General features: G+C 37.3%; 1 pseudogene; it reads right to left on the reverse strand.

Moving 5' to 3' along the window:
- Positions 1 to 7,249: 7,249 nt before the first annotated feature.
- Positions 7,250 to 7,381, reverse strand: LOC144254030 (U2 spliceosomal RNA; annotated as a pseudogene).
- Positions 7,382 to 7,678: the final 297 nt, after the last annotated feature.

Genomic DNA, 7,678 nt, shown 5'->3' on the forward strand with positions numbered 1-7,678 from the left:
AGCTTAATCTAAAGATAATCACTGCCTCTGATAGTTTACGAAAGCAACTTTTATTGCATTCAAAACTTTCCCCTGGATTTAGCAAGCTCAAAAAGATCCATTGATAGGATATTTGTGTGTTTACTAGCAGGAAGATATGTTTTGCATTTCTTAAAACCTCAATTTTTTTGACTTGCATAATCATGTACATCAAATCATATTTTTAAATTGCCTTAAACTAGAGAATTTCTGATTCATTTTTCCTTTGAATAATAAAATAACAACATTATATCTATAGCAAATAAACTTAAAAACATTCAGGCTACCAAGGTACAAACTAACCTTTCTAAACTGTCACTAACATTATCTTATAAACTAGTATGTAGGGGCTGGGGATGTGGCTCAAGCGGTAGCGCGCTCTCCTAGCATGCGTGCGGCCCGGGTTCGATCCTCAGCACCACATACCAACAAAGATGTTGTGTCCGCCGAGAACAAAAAAATAAATATTAAAAATTCTATCTCTCTCTCTCCTCTCTCACTCTCTCTTAAAAAAAAAGAAAAGGTGCCTTTAAAAAAAAAAATAAAATAAACTAGTATGTCAGAACTAATCTTTTCATCTAATATAACCTGTTGGAAAATATGATTTTAAAATAATTTTAAGCTATCTTACAGTTATAAATACTATGAAAAATAGTTGAACTGATGTTTGAAACCAAAAGCATCCCTAATTTGGGGCTTCTTACTTCTTTCCCATTTTTTCTCCACTTTTATCTTGTATAAGATAATTGTCTTTGTGATTAAAATACAGTCTGAGACTTTTATCTCATTTATCTCAGCTGATAGAGTAGTTTAGTTATTCCTTAACAATGGCAAAGCTCACCTTATTTTAAACTTAAAGACTTGATTTAAAATTATTTTTAATTAATATAATTTGTGAGTGGTAATGATACTTTAAATTCATGGTATATGAGCTCCCTCCAGTGGCTAATTTGGCATTCACAAACCTGAAATAGCTATCTTAAATTACAAAGCAGAAACAATGATCAGCAATGGTTTTAAAATCTCTTAATCTTATTAGGAGAGAACATCACTGTCAATTCTGTATCTGTTCATTTAACAGGAAATCTAGAGTTTGACACATGTCAAGCATCATACCAACCTCTATGGATTCAAGATATAAGGCAATAACTGTCTAGGAGTTCATGTTGAAAAGAAAACACAGATGTTTACAAATAACCACCACCACCAATGGAAAGACAGTGAGTTGAGCAAAGTAATGGTGGCCTGCCCAAAGAGCAGAAGAGACACGGGAAGAGTAAACAGCAGATAGACCAGGGATGCTTCTCAACAGATCATAAATAAGAATCTGAGTTTGGAAGAAAGGATGTTACAAGCAAAGAGAACATCATGTTCAAAAGCCAAGTTTTGCATGTATACAAAATTTCTATTTGACAGATTAGAGTTAACCTGGCTACTCATATGCACTAAGATGGAAGTCAGAACATGCAGGGCACCACACTCCTATAGGTAGTGCTACAATATGTTTTGATATGTATGAAACACTGAAATGTGTTAAACTATGAGAGCGTTCCATCTAGGAAAAGGGACATAGTATGCAGCAGAGACTGGAGCACAGGTGAAACCAAGTTCAGGGGACTCAGCTGGGTAATTTTTTTGGAATAAACTTAATGATAAAAAGGAAGTGAACTAGAGAGTTTACAAGATGGTAATAAGAAGATAGAGTTAAGGTCAGTTGTATGTCAGAGAAAGGAACAACAGGTCTATCATGTCTCTTAGATATCTGGTTTACATTGAATTCAAAATAGTGTCTCATAATTTTAATGATGTTATCAGAAATTTCTGCAGTTCCATGAATGACAATTATGTAGAGAGAAATAATTATTTGGAGCATATCAAATTAAGTTTTGGACATGGATAAGGATCCGTCTCCTTGGTATTTGGGATCAGTGATGTTCCTGAGATTTCTCTGCTCCCATTTCAATAAAAGAAATGTTAAAGGTTTTAAGTGTCCACTAGCAAGAACTTTAATGGAAACCAGAAAAAGAGATGTTTGGAAAGCCTATAATGCCAGCACCTAAACAGTGTACACTGTATGTTTGAGTAGGCAGTGGATGACTTTTGAAATGTTTTGATGCTTTGGATACGTGCTATTTATGACTGCCTCAATCTCCATATCTTGATAGTTGCTCATGGTACAAATACTACATTTACAAAGTAGAATGAAAGCAAAATAAAACTACTTCTCTCATCTTCCCCTAACACTAATGCACATATATGTTATTTGAGTTTTGCAAAAAGATATATAGTTGAGAGTCATTAATTTTTGAACTGCATTATGTGAGGCTGTAGGGGGTGAATGAGGAAGTGCCTGTGGTATCCCTTTTTTTCTTTAGCTTGGTACACTTTATGAACATGCAAAAGTATGTTCCTACTATCCCTTGATACTTGAAAGAGTGCTATATTTTGTCAAGTGCTTTCTCTGCATCAATTGATATAATAAAATGATTCTCATCCTTAAGTCTACTGATGTGATGAATTATATTTATTGATTTCCATATGTTGAACCAAGCTTGCATCCCTGGAATGCACTCCACTTGATCATGGTGCACTATTTTTAAACATGTTTTTGTATGTGATTTGCTAGAATTTTATTGAGAATTTTTCCATCAATGTTCATCAGGGATATTGGTCTGAAATTTCTTTCCTTGATGTGTCTCTGCCTGGCTTTGGTATCAGGATGATACTAATTTTGTAGAATGAGTTTGGAAGGGTTCTTTCTTTTTCTATTTCATGGAATAATTTGAGGAATATTGGTGTTAATTCTTCTTTGTAGGTCTTGAAGAACTCAACTGTGAATCTATCTGCTTCCTGGCTTTTTTTGGTTGTAGGCTTTATGGCGTCTTCTATTTTCTTGCTTTAAATTGTATATGTCCTCTTTACTCAGTTTGGGTTGATCATATTCCTCTAGAAATTTCCATATGCAGCAAAATGAAACTAAACCCCTATCTCTCACCATGCACAAAACTCAACTCAAATTAAATCAAGGACCTAGGAATAGACCAGAGACCCTGTGCCTAACAGAGGAAAAAGCAGGCCCAAATCTTCATCATGTCAGATTAGGCCCCAACTTCTATAACAAGACTCCTAAACTGCAAGAAATAAAATCAAGAATTAATAAATGGGGTAGACTCAAATTAAAAAGCTTCTTCTCAGCAAAGGAAACAATCAATGAGGTGAAGAGAGATCCTACAGATTGAGAGAAAAGGTACACTCATACATTGCTGGTGGGGCTGCAAATTGGTGCAACCAATCTGGAAAGCAGTCTGGAGATTCCTTAGAAAACTTGGAATGGAACCACCATTTGACCCAGCCATCCCACTCCTCTGTCTACACCCAAAGGACTTAAAAACAGCATACTATAGTAACTTAGCCACATCAATGTTTATAGCAGCTCAATCCATAATAGCTAAACTGTGGAACCAACCTAGATGCCCTTCAATAGATGAATGGATAAAGAAACTGCGATATATATCTCCAATGGAATATTATTCAGCCTTAAAAGAGAATAAAATTATGGCACTTGTAGGTAAATGGATAGAGTTGGAGAATACCATGCTAAGCAAATTAAGCCAATCCCAAAAAACAAAGGCCAAATGTCTTCTCTGATAAATGGATACTTATCCCCAATGGGGAGGGGGATGAGGCATGGAAAAAAATGGAGGAACTTTGGGCAAAGTGGGGGCAGGAAAGATGGTGGAATGAGATGGACATCATTACCCTAGGTGTACGTCTGACTGCACATATGGTATAATGCTTCATCATGTACATCCATAGAAATGAAAAGTTGTGCTGCAATAGTGTACAATGAATCAACATGCATTCTGCTGTCATATATCCTAATTAAAATAAATCAATTAATTAATTTAAAAAATGCAGGCTGTCCCAGACCCTAACAACTGTGGAAACAGCTCCATATTTAGGGTCTTCTTGATTGTGGTAAAGAGTGTGTGATTTTAGAACTGACAGCTTCATTAGCATATTTCCAATGCAATGGTGCATGATTATGACCTGCAGCTGCAGCTCCTTTCTTGGAGTGGTAGGTATTGGGGATGTCTGTGACATAATATGTGAAAGTATTCTTAGCATTCAACCCATGGTCTTTTTCTTTCTCTAAGATGTTCTTAATACTTTTTTTTTTTTTTTAATGCTTAAACTAGACAAAAGTGAATCTGTTGTCTGCATTAGAGAATTCTGGCTGACATAAAAACTGCTCCTAGAAGTCACTGTCAGGCAACTGAAAACCTTAAGGAAAAAAGACTGGAATTGGTTTTCTGGTGGGGGACTTTGCAGGTAAAGTGAGGAACCACTTACCATTAGAGGACAAAACACTGTGCTCCGTGAGAAGCAGTTATAAAACAGATACTGAAGTTACCAACCAAGGACACATGGAGGAGCCCACTGAAGGCAAGAGTGACTCATAAGGTGGAGGCTACCAGAGAGGTGTCACCCTGGGCTCTGCCTAGGGTGAGAATGCTTAGACCAGGAATACAAGAGTGGCCCTACTGAGTCTGCCGCATGGCAATTTCAAGCTTCTTGAGTTATTGAAAAACAGACAAGAGAGGGCTTAATACATTGCCTGCATGACTGATCTTCATTATTGACTGAAAATAGGTTCTATACAATATTTAGGAAAGAATATATATCAAACTCAGGAGGTCCAGTATGTGTCTACCATGTTAATTTAACTAAGGCTGATCATAGAGCCATATTAGGTAATATAGAGTCCAGCTAAAGCCGAATCAATACCAGCATGAGGAGAGAGGCAAAAAGACTAAATAGAGGTAATTAGCACTGATCTGTTTCTCCACAAAATGGATCAAAGCAACAAGTGCATAACTTCATATCTATGGGAGTAATAATGGGAAAACATTGGAATTCAACAGTAAATAAACAGAACCTTATAAAATCTAGAGACCTAGGACAATAGCATAGCAAGAGACAAAATATTCCATCACCTGCCACCCTGGCTCCATGGCCAAGGAGATAGAGTCTCCCCTCTGCAGGGGTAAGGTGAAAGAGAGAATTCCAGCAAACTCTTATCCACTCTGTCACTAACAATCCTATCTGTTGGAAAATTTCATGACCCTTGCAAATTTGCAGCCTAAATAGATAAGAAATCTACATAGCAATCTGGATTTGGAAAAAGAAGTCATTTCATCTCCCAGCAACCCCCAGGTTACTTTAGCCAGGAGACATCTTATGAGTAGACCTAATGAATTTGGATGTTTCACAGGTCAGAAATTCCTGCAGAGTCCAAACCCTGGGATACCACGGACATTCCATTGTATTGGCTTGGTGGGTGGCAGTCCTCAAGAACCTGGGAAAAGGAGAACCGGCCTCTCTTGAGACCAGGGTTATAGCCAGTCACATGTGGTTGTGCATGGGGGCCAGGATTGAGGGCAGTGGTTCACATGATTCCTGCTACCCCTACCCCAGCACTGTGCATGTGTGCTTGTTCTTATAAGGTAGAAGGGAGCTCTGTTAGAGGCATGCTCAGGCAGTTTCTAGCAATTCTTTAGCACACAGGATATCACCCTCAAGGCACATATCTGACAAAAGTTCTGAAAGAAACTCTTACTTATTGATGGCTAGGTTCTGCTTTTGTTTACTCTTGTGAGCACCTCAGCCGGGAGAATTTTGGCCTGGCTGACCCACTCCAACTCAATTCCTGACAGGCACAGCAACTGAAAGAAGGGTGGAAAAGTGCCTTCCCCCAGTCCTGGTCATTGTCCTGATCCCAGATATGCACAGCTAGACAACTGAAGGATGAGGGGTCTGAGGTTCCCCTACTGGGCAGACGTGCTCATAGTAGCTGCAGAGAGGAACAACATTTTCCACCTCTACATCATCAACATAGGTCCAACGTGTCTGTTGCCATCACATCTTTCAGATCATACATTGCTGATGAGAATGGGTCAAAGAGCCACAGAGAGGGTACTGTGATTCCTACCCCCACTTCTCTCTGAGATGCACCTGGACCTGCACCAGTGTCTAGTCATAAGAAAAGTGCTTCAAGCCCCTGACCACAGACCCTTTTAAGTAACAGAGCCAATATCAACAGTGCCTGAGGAAATTCTCATCATCTGATAGAAGCCACTGTTCCCACTGTATCAATCACAATGGGTACAACCTATGCAATCTTCTATCTGTAACACACCTGCCTGAAATTCTAGTGTACCCCCACTCTTGCACAAATTGCAGAGACAGTGCGTCTCTCCAACTCCAACACAGTATATGCAATGCCAAACTCACTAATCACAGCCTAAAAAGCTACAGAGAAATTATACTATGGTACCCAGCTGGAAATAAACTCAATATTGCATAACAAATGTATGCCTAAAGACACATTTTCAGGAGGAAGTTGCTTACTGAGGCTATCCCATAAAAGTGGTACAGATATCCATTTCACCAGATATATGAATCTTAAAATAGGAACAAAAGGAATATGAGAAAACAAGATAATGTGACACCTTCTAAATTTCATCATTCTCTAGTAACAGATTTCAAATATATCAAAGTGGATGAAATGCCTGATGAAGAAAACAAAAGAATGATATTAAAAATGCTCAATGACATCTGACAGAATACAGATGAGCAGTTAAATGAAATTAGAATAATGCAGCATATGAATTAGAAATTCAAGAAGATTTTGAAAAAGAATCAACTGGAAAACTTATTGAGCAACTGAAGAGCTCAAAAAATCAGATTAAAAAAAATCAATTGAAAGCCTTCAGAAAGACAGCATCAAGCAGAAGATAGAATATCAGAGTTTGAAGGTGAGTCTTTCAAAATAACACATTCAGATAGAGGCAATAATAATAGAATGAAGAGGCATACAAGAACATCTACATCACCAGTATCCTCAATATTGAAGAAATAAGTGTTAATGGCAAAGAAAACCTGCCCAATGTAATAATAGCAGAAAACTTTTTCCCTAATCTTGAGAAAGACATGGACATCCAGGTACAGGAGACCTATAGCTCTCCAAATAGACATGGTCAGAAAAGATTCTCATCATGATATATTTTAGTGAAACTGTCAAAAATACAGGACAAAGAAAGAATTTTAAAATTTGCAAGAGAGAAATTCCAGATCACAGTTAAGGGCAACACCATTAGAGGGACAATAAATTTATCAGCAGAAATCCTATATGCCAACAGTACATGGACTGACATATTAAGTCCTGAAAGAAAATTAGCGCCAACCAAGATAACTACGTACATCAAGGTTGTCTTTCAAAATTAAAGCAGAAATTAAAGACTTTTTAAACTGATAAGAACAGATACTACACTTGATCTTAGCCAAAAGGCCGAGAAGCGATAAAGACTTTTTAAGATAAGCAACATGACTACCAGACCAACCATACAAAAGAAGTTTAAGGGAGTCCTACAGGGAGAAGTGGAAGAAAGATAACCATCATCATGATAGCATGTGAAAATATATATGCCACTAGAAGAATCAATATACAAATGAAAATTAGAAAAGAATTAAACATTAGTGTTATGGTTAATGTATCAACCATGAAGATGAATAAGAAAGAACTGAATAAATAATAATTTTTACAAAACAGAAAAAAATGAACCAAATGATAGGACAAATCCATACCTTCTATTAATAA

The sequence above is a fragment of the Urocitellus parryii genome, chromosome 3 (assembly GCF_045843805.1).
Source record: "Urocitellus parryii isolate mUroPar1 chromosome 3, mUroPar1.hap1, whole genome shotgun sequence".
NCBI classification, from domain to species: Eukaryota; Metazoa; Chordata; class Mammalia; order Rodentia; family Sciuridae; genus Urocitellus; species Urocitellus parryii.